Here is a 13,855-nt window from a genome sequence, read left to right on the forward strand (position 1 = left end):
ACGTCATCACGCATCACGCGCCGCGATTACCGAAGTATCTGGAACGTTCGCGCGACGTTCCGTTACCAGCTGACAATCGTTACCCTGACAACCAAACAGCGTCAGCAAGAGCAAGACGGCAGGTATACCTTCTGTCACAGGCTGTGAGGCAGGAGAGATTGAGAGACAAAAGGTCATGGGACAAGTTAAGAAACAAGAGATGAGTCTAGATAGGGTGTAATTTTTTTTTCAATTTAAATTTAGATTTTCTAATTTTAACTTAATTTATAATGATGCTCTATATTATTTAATTTTGTTTAATTATAAGTAATCTTTATTATACTGATTTTACTATTGTATTATTTACAGTGTAATTTAGATTTCCCCCCCCTGCCTGTCTCTATCTGTGAGCACATTTTGGCTGTTGCTTCGGACCCGAGCCTTTAACCTCTTTTTACAATTCCTTCTCACGCTTTTTCTCCCTTTCCCTCCCTGGTCAATATCTAACGTGTTGTAAAATTGTTGTGAAGCGCCTTGGGTCGTTTTACTACATTAAAAAGCGCTATATAAATAAAAGTTATTATTATTTATTAATATTATTATAAATGGAAATGGCAGAATCATCAACAGCTGTCCTGGGCAAGAGAGAAATCGGGGCAGAGGTTATGGTGTTTAAATTGTCGAACTCGGTGCTGAGTCTAGATGGCTGTAAAGTGTTTATAGAAAAAAAGTCCTGCATTTATATAGCGCCTTTCACAACCACGAGACATAAGAACATTAGCAGGAGTAGGCCATGCGGCCCCTCGAGCCTGCTCCACAATTCAATAAGATCATGGCTGATCTGATCATGGACTCAGCTCCACTTCCCTGCCCGCTCCCCATAACCCTTTACTCCCTTATTGCTCAAAAATCTGTCTATCTCCGCCTTAATTATATTCAATGACCTAGCCTCTACAGCTGTTTGGGGCAGAGAATTCTACAGATTTACAAACCTCCTGAGAGAAGAAATTCCTCCTCATCTCAGTTTTAAATGGGCGACCCCTTATTCTGAAATTGACCCCTAGTTCTAGATTCCTTATGAAGAGATGAGGGGAAACATCCTCTCTGCATCTACCCTGTCGAGCCCCCTCAGAATCTCTTATGTTTCAATAAGTTCACCTCTCATTCTTCTAAACTCCAAGGAGTACAGGCCCAACCTGCTCAACCTTTCTTTATATGACAAACCTTTCATCTCAGGAATCGACCATGTGAGCCTTCTCTAAATTGCCTCCAACGTAAGTATATCCTTCCTTAAATAAAGAGACCAAAACTGTACGTAGTACTCCAGGTGTGGTCTTACCAAAGCCGTGTATAGTTGGAGCAGGACTTCCCTACTTTTATATTCCAACCCCTTTGCAATAAAGGCCAACATTCCATTTGCCTTCCTAATTACTTGCTGTACCTACATGCTAACTTTTTGCATTTTATGCACAAGAACCTCCAGATCCCTCTTGTCCCAAAGCACTTTACAACCAACAAAGTACTTTTAAAGTGTAGTCACTGTTGTAATGTGGGAAACGCAGCAGCCAAGTTCTCACAAACAGCAATGTGATAATGACCAGATAATCTGTTTTTGTTATGTTGGTTGAGGGATAAATATTGGCCCAGGACACCGGGGATAACTCCCCTGCTCTTCTTTGAAATAGAGCCGTGCGATCTTTCACTTCCACCCAAGAGGGCAGATGGGGCCTCGTTGACGGTGGATAGGCAATGGCAAACATTTAAAGATCACATGGATGAACTTCAACAATTTTACATCCCTGTCTGGAGTAAAATTAAAACGGGGAAGGCAGCTCAACCATGGCTAACAAGGGAAATTAAGGATAGTGTTAAATCCAAGGAAGAGGCATATAAGTTGGCCAGAAAAAGCAGCAAACCTGAGGACTGGGAGAATTTTGTGATACAGTAGAGGAGGACAAACGGTAAGGGAGTCAAGGGTTATGGGGAGCGGGCAGGGAGTTGAGGCCAAGATCAGATCGGCCATGATCTTATTAAAGGGCAGAGTAGGCTCGAGGGGCCGTATGGCCCACTCCTGCTCCTATTTCCTATATTCTTAGTCTAGAAATTAGAGTTAGAACTTTCAGGAGTGGAGTTAGGAAACATTTCTACACACAAAGGACCCAAGTTTCCACAAGAAAAAAAACGGGCGCCCCTCCGAGCTGGGCGCCCGTTTTTCGCGCCTAAAACGGCGCCTAAAAAAATCCTCGGTATTCTCCACCTCCCTGCAGGTCCTCTGGCCCTCGGCGCAGCCAGCACGAGCTGTGGGGGAGCAGAGCCAGGTCCCTGCGCTGAAAACAGTGCCGGGATCTCTGCACATGCGCTCTACAGTGGGCACGCAAGTGCAGTAGCTCCAGGCGCCGAACTGTGTGGGAGGGGCCTGAAGCACGCAGCCCCTAGCCCTGGCCGAATGGCCTCACTGGGGCTGCGTGAATAAGGCTCCTCCCACGGCCAGCTCCTGCTTCCCCCCGCCCCCGACCCGACACCCGCTCCCCCCTGTCTCCAGACCAGACCTGACACCCGCTCCCCCCCCCTGCCTCCGGACCAGACCCGACACCCGCTCCCCCCCCCCCCCCCCCGTCACCGACCAGACCCGAGACCCGCTCCCCCCCCCCCCCGACTGACCCGACCCGACCCGCGCTCCTGTTCCCGCTCCCCGCCCACCCCCCCCCCCGACTGGACCCAACCCGACCCGCGCTCCCGCCCCCCCCCCCCACCACTGGACCTCGCTCCCGCTCCCGGACTGGATCTGATCCGACCTGACCTCCCCTCCCTCCCCCCCCCCTCTCTCCCTAACCCCCCTCTCTCCCTCCCCCTCTCTCTCTCTCCCTCCCTCCCCCTCTCTCTCTCTCCCCCTCCCCCCCCTCCCCCTCCCGCTCAGCGGCACGAACGGCTTTCTTCCCCCCTCCCCCCTCCAGCTCAGCGGCACGAACGGCTGCAGAATTCTCCCTGGCTGAAGCACTTTCACACAGGTAGGAAGATGGTTTATTTAATCTTTTCTTGGCTTATAAATGTTTATTCAGGTTGGATTTATTTGTATAATATTTGTAGAAGTATAAATAAGGATTTATTGTAGAATTTAATGACTTCCCTTCCCCCCCCTCCACCCCCCCACCCCCCCCCCCCCCACCTTGTTCTGGACGCCTAATTTGTAACCTGCGCCTGATTTTTTAATTTGTAGAACAGGTTTTTTCAGTTCTACAAAAATCTTCATTGGCTCCATTCTACTTTAGTTTGGAGTACGTTTTCACTGTGGAAACTTTCAAATCAGGCGTCAGTGGCTGGACACGCCCCCTTTTGAAGAAAAAATTCTGTTCCAAAGTAGAACTGTTCTACCTGACTAGAACTGCAGAAAAAAAAATGTGGAGAATTGCGATTTCTAAGATAGTCCGTTCTCCACCAGTTGCTCCTAAAAATCAGGCGCAAATCACGTGGAAACTTGGGCCCAAAGGGTGGGAGAAGCTTGGAAGTCTCTTCCACAAACGGCAATTGATGCTGGATCAGTTGTTAATTTAAAATCTGAGATTGATAGCTTTCTGTTAACCAAAGGTGTTAAGGAATATGGGCCAAAGGCAGGTATATGGAGTTAGATCACAGATCAGCCTTAATCTCATTGAATGGCAGGACAGCTCGAGGGGCTCAATGGTCTCCTCCTGTTCCTATGTTCCAGACAGGAAAGAGGCATTCTGCTCACAGCTCCTGTCAGTGCTGTTCTTTAAATGGCCAGCGGTGGAGCCCAGTCCAGGGTGAGTTGCCCTCCTGCTTTCCATCTGTGCCTGGGTTGCTGCTAACTGTTTGCTCAGTGCATACGCATTCTTCATCAAACAAACAACAGCAAAAAAGCAGGACTTACTCAGCAGGTCAGGCAACAGCAGTCAGTCAGCCGCAAATGTAAGGCTGATACCAGTAATGTGAAGTTATACCTATCAGGAAAGGATGAACAGGCTGGGTCTCTTCTCTCTTGAAAAGACAAGGCTGAGGGGTGACCTAATAGAGGTCTTTAAAATTATGAAAGGTTTTGATTGCGTGGCTTTATTTTCGCCACCATTGGGTGCTGCTTTTTTGGCGTCCGCTGATTTTTTGGAGCAATCTTGATTTTGCAATTTTCCTCAAAGTTTGTATGCTGGCAGCGACTGTCAGTGACGGATTTTTTGTACGCCAGATTTTTTTGCGCAGGTCTGGGTTGAAAACTGATTTCCGCGCCGTTTTTGGCCATTTAACCGATTTTCACCAACGGCAATTCTTTTCAGGACGGCGCTCACTGGCTTTAAGTACCGATCAGAAAAACCCTCCGTTAACTTAAGGAAATCGGCGCTGAGTATATTTCTGAGTTTTTGAAGAGAGGGAAGATGACAATTTAAAACACAGATTCATGATTCTTTGCACAGGGAACTCGGAAAATAACTCGGAAAGTTAATTTTTCCCACAGAAGGTTAGAAATTACATTTTTTCCATGTTATGCGAAAAGACAAATTGCGACTCCACCCACCACTGAATCTCTGCTCACGGGGATCCTGGCACGGATCGGAGGAGTGCCGGCCGACCGACGACAGGATCGCTCCCATGGCCAGACACAAGCACAGGAGCTTGGCGCCTGGATTTCCCCCACCCCCGCCCCGGCGCGGGCTCAGCTCTCCGAACTGTGCATCGGAGATGGCACAACACAGCAGCAAGCATACGCATTTTGGCAAACGCTCTTACTGCCTTAAATCATGGTGCGTTGGGTCACCATAGCGACAGAGCTTAGTGTTGTGCGTGAACACAAACCAGGATGTGGTGTGTTCTTCCAGGGCGTCAGCTATCAATAGTATGTGAGCTGTGCTTCAGAAAGTACTGTTTCACAGTAACAAGAATAACAACATTAAGAAGAAGAATTATGGATGCAAATATTACTATGCCTCATGTAGTAAGGTTGGTTTACATACATGCCATGGTGGTGAAAATGAAGCCTGCTCTCTCTGTATCCACGCAATCAAAACCTTTCATAATTTTAAAGACCTCTATTAGGTCACCCCTCAGCCTTGTCTTTTCAAGAGAGAAGAGACCCAGCCTGTTCATCCTTTCCTGATAGGTATAACTTCACATTACTGGTATCCTTAAATTTGCGACTGACTGACTGCTGTTGCCTGACCCGCTGAGTAAGCCCTGGCTTTTTACTGTTTTTTGTTTGATGAAGAATGTGTAAGCACTGAGCAAACAGTTAGCAGCAACCCAGGCACAAATGGAATGCAGGAGGGCAACTCACCCTGGACTGATCTCCACTGGCCATTCTTTTCAACTGCATTATTCAATTACTTGGACAGGTTGTAGAGTATGCCAGTGGATCATCTATCACTGTCCCTCTCTGCATCTCCCTGCGGAATGTCCGTTCACTTGTCAACAAGGCCCTTGCCATCCAGAAGCTTATTGTGGATGAGTGGGTCAACATCATGGCCTTGACAGAAAGTTGACGGACAATTACACCTTCTCCCTGAATGAAGCCTCCCCCCCCCACCCGGCTATATCTTCCATCACTCGCCCCGCCCAGACTGGCACAGTGGCGGTGTGGCCCTTATCATCAAATCACACCTTGGTCTGACCCCCTACTCCTCTGGAACCTTCTCCTCCTTTGAGCATCTCAAGCTGCTCCACCCCATCGCCTCCCCTTTAAAATACTCATTGTCTTCCGCCCACCCAAGCAGCACACCAAATCTCTCACCGAGGTATCTTCACTTCTTTCTTCCCTCAGCCTCTGCATGGAGCGACTTCTCATCCTCAGTGATTTCAACGTTCTCAGTTCGCCTGCCTTCTCTCCTCTGAGTTCACTGCCCTCCTATCCTCCCTGATAAAGTGCAACATCCCCACTGACACCTGGGAGTCCCTGGCCAAAGACCGCCCTAAATGGAGGAAGAGCATCCGGGAGGGCACTGAGCACCTCGTCGAGAGCATGCAGAAAACAAGCGCAGGCAGCAGAAAGAGCGTGTGGCAAACCAGTCCCACCCACCCCTTCCCTCAACGACTATCTGTCCCACCTGTGACAGGGACTGTGGTTCTCGTATTGGACTGTTCAGCCACCTAAGAACTCATTTTAAGAGTGGAAGCAAGTCTCCCTCGATTACGAGGGACTGCCCATGATGATGATGATGATCCTCCCTTAATCTCTCTCCCCCCATATAAGCTCCCGAACCCATATTCATGGCAACCCCCTTGACCTTGTCATCTCACATAGCCTTGCTATTCCCATTGTATTAATCACAGACCATCTCTGATCACTTTCTTTTATCCCTCTCCATTCACATCCCCCTTCCATCTCCCAAATGCACTCCCTTCTGTGTCTGCCCCTGGTAAAAAAAACACTCCCCCTACTCCCCCCCCCCAATTCATTTAAAACGGCACTTTCAAAATCCCAACTTTCCAGCCTTTGGCCTTCCATTCACCACAGCATTTCTGCAACTATTGATTTTCTCAAAAATACCATCACCTCCACTATTGATGCCCTTGTCCCCATTGAAACCATTACTCTCTCTTGTCCTGGTCATTCCTCCAGATACAGCCCACATCGCCACTGCCATAATTCCAAGGAACGCAAACTTGAACAGACCTGACTGAACCACATAAAGTACTATTTAGTCCGGGTTTCCACTGCCAAAACTGCTCACCCTTCCAGGATCATCTGCTTCTCTTCTCCACTACAAACCGTCTTCTTAAACTCCTCTCCTCTGCCTCCTCCACCCTCACCTCCAACAAGTGCGAGGAGCTTATGGACTTCTTTGTCACGAAGATAGCACTGCCTCTCCCCTCCCTTCCCCTAGTCCACCAAGCCAAACTATCCGCAAGGTTCCCCCCTGCCCTAGCCAGGAACGCACATCTTTCTCTAGGTTCTCTTCGATCTCCCCACCCCATGCCCTCTCCAAGCTCATCTTGTCCATAAGACCCACCTCCTGCTCCCTCGACCCGACTCCCACCAAACTGCTGACCACCCAACTTCCCTTCCTGGTTCCCATGTTAGCTGACATTTCTAACAGTTCCCTCTCCTCAGGTACTGTCCCTCGCCCCTTCTAATCTGCCATCATAAACCCTTCCTCAAATAATCCACCGTGGACCACTTTGCCCTTGCAAACTACCACCCCATCTCAAATCTCTTGCTTCTCTCCAAAGTCCTTAAACATGTGGTCGTCCCCTCAGATCCATGCCCATCTTTCCCGCAACTCCATGTTTGAACCCCTCCAATCAGGTTTCCGCTCCTGCCACAGCACTGAAACCGCCCTTATCAAAGTCACAAATGACATCCTGTGTGACTGCGGTAAACTATCCCTGCTCATCAACCTTCTCGACCTGGTTGACATGGTTGACCACACCACCCTCCGTCATCCAGCTGGGTGGAACTGCCCTTGCCTTTTTCCATTCTTATCTATCTAGTTGTAACCCGAGAATCACCTGCAACGGCTTCTCTTCCTGCTCCCGCACCATTACCTCTGGTGTCCCCCATGGATCTATCCTTGGCCCCCCCTCCAATTTTCAGCTACATGCTCCCCCTCGGAGACATCATCTGAGAACACATCAGGTTCCACGTGTACGCTGACAACACCCAACTCTACCTCACCATCACCCTCCACTGCCTCTGATTTGTCACACTGCTTGTCCGCCGTCCAGTCCTCAAATTTCCTCCAACTAAATATTGGGAGGACTGAAGCCATTGTCATCTTTCCCTGCCATTAACTCTGTTCCCCAGCCACCGACTCCATCTCCTCGGCGACTGTCTGAGACTCAACAAAACCATTCGCAACCTTGCCGTCCTATTTGACCCCGAGAGGAGCTTCCGACCACAGATCCGTTCCGTCAACAAGTCAGCTTACTCCATCTCCATAACACCACCCAACTCCGCCCCTGCCTCAGCTCAACTGCTGCTGAAACCCTCATCTGGGCCTTTGCTACCTCTAGACTTGACTATTCCAATGCTCTCCTAGCCGGCCTATCATATTCCACCCTCTATAAATTTGAATTGAACCAAAACACTGCTGCCCATGTCCTAACTCGCACCAAGTCCCGCTCATCCATCACCCCCTCTTGCTCGCTGACCTACATTGGCTCCCGGTCCAGCAACTCCCTGATTTCAAAATGCTCATCTTTGTTTTCAAATCCATCTGGCCTCGCCCCTCCCTATCTCTATAATTACCTCTGGCCCTACAACTCTCTGAGATCTCTGCACTTTTCCAATTCTACCCTCTTGAGCATCCATGATTATAATTGCTCCACCATTGGTGGCTGTGCCTTCAGCTGCCTGGGCCCCAAGCTCTGGAATGCCCTCTCTAAACCTCTCCATCTTTCTCTCTCCTCCTTGAGGATGCTCCTTAAAACCTACCTCTTTGACCAAGTTCCTGTCGTAATATCTCCTTATGTGGCTCGGTGTCACATTTTATTTGATAATGCTCCTGTGAAGTGCTTTGGGGCGTTTTACTACGTTGACGGCACTATACAAGTTGTTGCTGGTGTTGTTTATGTAAGCGTGTTAAAATGGAAAAACAAATGCACTATACACAAAAGGTACAGTTACTTTTCTTTTATATTACAACAGTGACCACACTCCAAAAGTAGTTCATTGGCTGTAAAGCACTTTGAGACGTTCAGTGGTCGTGAAAGGTGCTATATAAATCCAAGTCTCTCTTTCTTAATCATTGCGTTAACTTGAAGTCCAGCTTCTCACAGAGGGCCAGATTTTCCATAAAGGCCCTCAGCGCCCGATTGCCCGCTGAGAAGGATCGCTAATGCTCGGCGAAAAAAACGGGCGGGAATTTCCATTTTGAGGGTAAAGGTGCGTGGAACCGATCGCACGGCGGAAAAAGGCGGTGTTGCACACTCATACTCGTCCTGTCTTTCGGCGGGTTAGTGGAAAGTTAGCCAAATGGGCGGTCGTTACCGGAATGGACGGTAAGTTCAAAAATTTAGGCCAAGGCTGCAATTGGGCCTACGGAGGGGGAAAACCTAAAGAAAAAATTATCATTATAAAAAAACACATACAAAGCATGCCAGACTGTTTTAAGCCATATCGCCATGGTAAAATTTTAAACAAATAACTAAAGAACCTTTAACTTACCTTTCTTTGCAAGGTCCCCCTTACCGCCCTGTTTAAGCAGCATTTTCAGGGCAGGTCCCTCGGCGACCTGGACGTCGGCGGTTGAGGCCAATCTTACGCCCTGGCGGTTCTCGGCATTGCACGTGGACGGTTTGGTCCTGGCGGGCGGCTTCTGATGTGGGCGATACCAAGGCAAAAACTTGCGTGCTAGCTCTCGCCGGGCGAAAAACCAGCTGTAACGCCGAGAAAATCGCCCACAATGAAGCCGAAAGTCGGGCCATAAGTGCCTTCAGTGAATTTCCCTCAAATTACCCATCTCTATTTTTTTTTACAGTTTTACTCAGCTACTGTGATTTTCTTTTACATTTTAAGGATGTGCAGGGATTCCCCCTGCCCCCACCCCACCACAGAAAGACGGGTCAGTCTGTTGCCAGGATTACTCTGTGGCATCTCTAGATGCTGTTTCACATTTAGCCAGCAATGAGTGCTGTTTTAGAGTGGGAGGGCACAGAAACATACACACTTCTTACAGAGGCTTGACAGGGTCGATGCAGGAAGGATGTTTCCTCGGGCTGGGGAGTCTAGAACCAGGGGTCACAGTCTCAGGACTGAGATGAGGAGAAACTTCTTCACTCAGAGGGTGGTGAATCTTTGGAATTTTCTGCCCCAGAGGGCTGTGGAGGCTCAGTCTTTGAGTATATTCAAGACAGAGATCGATAGAGTTTTGGATATTAAGGGAATTCAAGGGATATGGGGATAGTGCAGGAAAGTGGAGATGAGGTTGAAGATCAGCCATGATCTCATTGAAGGGCGGCGCAGGCTCGAGGGGCCGAATGGCTGACTCCTGATCCTATTTATGTTCTTATTGGGCAGGCACGACAAAAAATGCAAGTTGTTGTGAAATTTACTAGTTTCAGTGAGTTACTGTTAGTCACTTGTGCAAACAAAATCCTTCCCATTTCGGTTTCCCCTCTTGCCGTCACCCCTGCCCCTTCCATCAGTTTTATCTCGTCAGCTGCTTGTGGGAGGCCAACTGCTTCCCGGAAGTTCTCACGCAACAGCTGCTGATACGAAACCACAAGCAAAGATGCTGAGCTACACGGTATCGCAGCATCTACAAGTTACGGATCATGCTGCCAATTGAAAAGTTTGTGTTTTTTTCAATTACAAGATTTGCATTTATATAGCGCCATTCACGACCACCGGGCATCCCACAGTGCTTTACAGCCAATGACATAACTTATGGAGTGTAGTCAATGTTGTAATGTAGGAATCGCGGCAGCCAGTTTGCGCACAGCAAGCTCCCATATACAGCAGTGTGATAATGACCAGATAATCTGTTTTTGTGATGTTGATTGAGGGATAAATATTGGCCCCAGGACACCGGGGATAACTCCCCTGCTCTTCTTCGAAATAGCAACATGGGATCTTTTATGTCCACACTGAGAGAGCAAACGGGGCCTCGGTTTAACGTCTCATCCAAAAGACGGCACCTCCGACAGTGCGGCACTCCCTCAGCACTGCACTGGATCACTGGCTGCGTGGGGCCCCTGGAGCGCTGCTTTAAAGGGAACATTGATCGTGTGACTATGCCTCTGGAATACCTCCAACCTGAGCTGGCAAACCCTGTCAGACTCCTGCAACAGCGTGGCCTTTCCCATTGTCACCCCTCACCTTCCCCCGAGGACTATTCAACTGTGGGCCGTTGCTGTGCGTGAATGAATTGCTGCACTTACCTACAGAACAGTGACTGTAATTAATTGGGTTTTGAAGCACTTTGAGATGTCCCGGGGATGTGCTGTACACACGAAGCTGTTTCCTTTATCCCCCCGCTCCTTTCCTTTTGAAGAAGTGCTTTGTGTCCATTCTCTGTCTTGTGCTTCACTTCTGATGAGGTGCAGCATATGTGCTAACCTTGCAAGAGGCCTCTCTTTGTAAGTTCTGGAGCCTTTCCCATTTGCAGGTTACGATGTTCACACGATACGACATTCCACCCATTAAATTATCTGATTGACTGTTGACATGCTGTAAGACAGGAATTATTTGGCATTTCTATAACAGAATTATAAAGGGATTAAAAGCCGAGTGTGTGTCGTGACTAAGTTAAGATAATTTGCCCAACCAAACTATTTAACTTAAGCTGAGTCCAAAGGATTTGCCCCGGCGGGGTCAACACCAGGTCACTCAGGTAGGCAGAAGTCATGCCTCACCGCACTTCTACTGGCGATGGTGCTAGAGGAAACAATTCTAGGCCACTGTGATTCTATTTAGTGACGGAAAACTGACAAAACTTGTTAATTAGAGGAAAGCAATCTGAAACGATGGGTTCAAAGTTGTGCCGGTAATATGAAGAATGACAAGTTCAGCAAAGGTTCCACATGAGTTAGTTAAACTCAAAGCTGTGGAGATTTAGGATAAACCTTGAGATTGGATAGGAAATTGAACAGAAAACAATTAGATGAGTTATGTTAAGACTGGGTGAGTAGCCCAAACACTCGGTGTTGGTACAACTACTGTTTCTAATTTACTTAAATGACAAAAAAAAAACTGGCTGGCGGTGATGCCCCATGCAGATGAATAGTCCGCTGACACTTACTTTCCAGATTCACAGATACACAATGACCGTCCTGACTTGGAAATATATCGGCCATTCCTCCATCGTCGCTGGGTCACAATCCTGGAACTCCCTTCCTAACAGCACTGTGGGAGCACCTTCACCACACGGACTGCAGCGGTTCAAGAAGGTGGCTCACCACCACCTTCTCAAGGGGCAATTAGGGATGGGCAATAAATGCCGGCCTTACCAGCGATGCCCACATCCCAGGAACGAATAAAAAAAAACATTTGGGTGAAAGATCGCTGGGTCCCCATTGCCTATGAAACCAGATCCCAGAATAGATTCCAAACTTTGAAGAAAGGAAAGGTGGGAGATAATGGCAAGAGGAAGAAAAGCTATTGGTAAGTTGTAAAAAGCACATCGTGGAAAGGCTGCCCCTTTAGAATTTGCAGATATTTAGGTTGTGTTCATCAGGCATTTATAGTTCTTCAACATTGAGAATTAAAGGGCATTGTTTTATGAAAACTGTCTGTAATAAATGGTTATTTTCACTGTAGTAACACAGCACACAATTCTTACTATATATTTCAATGCAATTTGTACCATGGCATTGTGCAATCACCTATAACCTCTTCTCCTCGGAACAATGACCTACTTATGTCCTGCACACGCCCATCTGTCCCTCTCTATGGATAGAGCACGCTCAACACAAGATATCCCACTGGGTTTTGGCATTGGGAGACTTTATCACCACTCCAAGAATTATCCAGCACTAATCTAAATCAGAGGCCATACACAATTGAGAACTGAAGACCCAAACTCTCATCTCTTGGCTGGATTACTTTCCAAGTTTCACCATGATAGTCTTAATATGCATGATGGTTCTTTATAAGCAACTGCAGCACTCAACATTGAACCTTCCAAGAGTTTTTTTTGCCAGCTCAAGTGCTACTGGACAGTGAACAACAACTTGTATTTATATAGCGCCTTTGAAGTAGTGAAACGTCCCAAGGCACTTCACAGGAGTATTAGGGGATTAAAAATTTGACACCAAGCCGCATAAGTAGCAATTAGGGCAGGTGACCAAATGTTTGGTCAAAGAGGTAGGTTTTAAGGAGCGTCTTGAAGGAGGAAAGAGAGACGGAGAGGTTTAGGGAGGGAGTTCCAGAGCTTGGGGCCCAGGCAACAGAAGGCACGGCCACCAATGGTATTATAATCAGGGATGCTCAAGAGGCCAGAATTAGAGGAGCACAGACATCTCGGGGCTGAGATTATAGAGATAGGGAGGGGTGAGGCCCTGGAGGGATTTGTAAACAAGGATTCCTTTGTGTAACTAACTTAAAACTGAATTTATATGTCAAATGGGAGGATAGCAGTGGAAATGGGAGATGGTAACAATTTCTCTCAATCGAAACACGTTCCCTCCCCTACAACGAAACGCGGTGCTAAACAGTGGATACAGTATAATAATTGAATCTAGATAGTGATGTTGATTTCCGAGCCCCACTCAGTAATTCTTCCGACAATATCCCACTCTCCGTGCGCACAGAGTTACATCACTATTCCGTGCGCACAGGGTTACATCAATATTGAAAGTGCGTCACCCTGCGATTTCTAAATTCGGCAAACATTGTAACTGGAGAAGGGAGTGTTCCCGGGACAGGCATCATGTTATGGAATATTATGTTACCTGGAAAGTTGTTGAATATCCCAGAAACCTCCTGGGGAGAATATAATCTACAACCTTTCAATCCACTTTCTTGTGCCTTCCCACTGCCTTCGCTATTCACACGTTCTTTGTTTCTCTGATGTCTTTAATTTATTTTAATTGTTCGTTGTAAACGATATCTCCGTTACTTTACCTTGTCTTGCTTTTCTGGTTCCAGATTATTCAACTGACATCCTCTTTTTCCCTTCTCTCCTTAGTTCAGATTCCGTGAAAATACGTGTTTGTCTTTCATTACGGGCTGTATGGCCAACATGTTAACTTATCTGCGAATTAACTGCGCAGATAGCAGTTAACGGGTATGATGTGATTGGCATCACGGAGACATGGCTCCAGGGTGACCAAGGCTGGGAACTTAACATCCAGGGGTATTCAGCATTTAGGAAGGATAGACAGAAAGGAAAAGGAGGTGGGGTGGCGTTGCTGGTTAAAAAGGAAATTAATGCAGATGTAAGGAAGGACATTAGCTTGGATGATGTGGAATCGGTATGGGTGGAGCTACGGA

This window comes from Pristiophorus japonicus, chromosome 14 (assembly GCF_044704955.1).
Source record: "Pristiophorus japonicus isolate sPriJap1 chromosome 14, sPriJap1.hap1, whole genome shotgun sequence".
Lineage (NCBI taxonomy): Eukaryota > Metazoa > Chordata > Chondrichthyes > Pristiophoridae > Pristiophorus > Pristiophorus japonicus.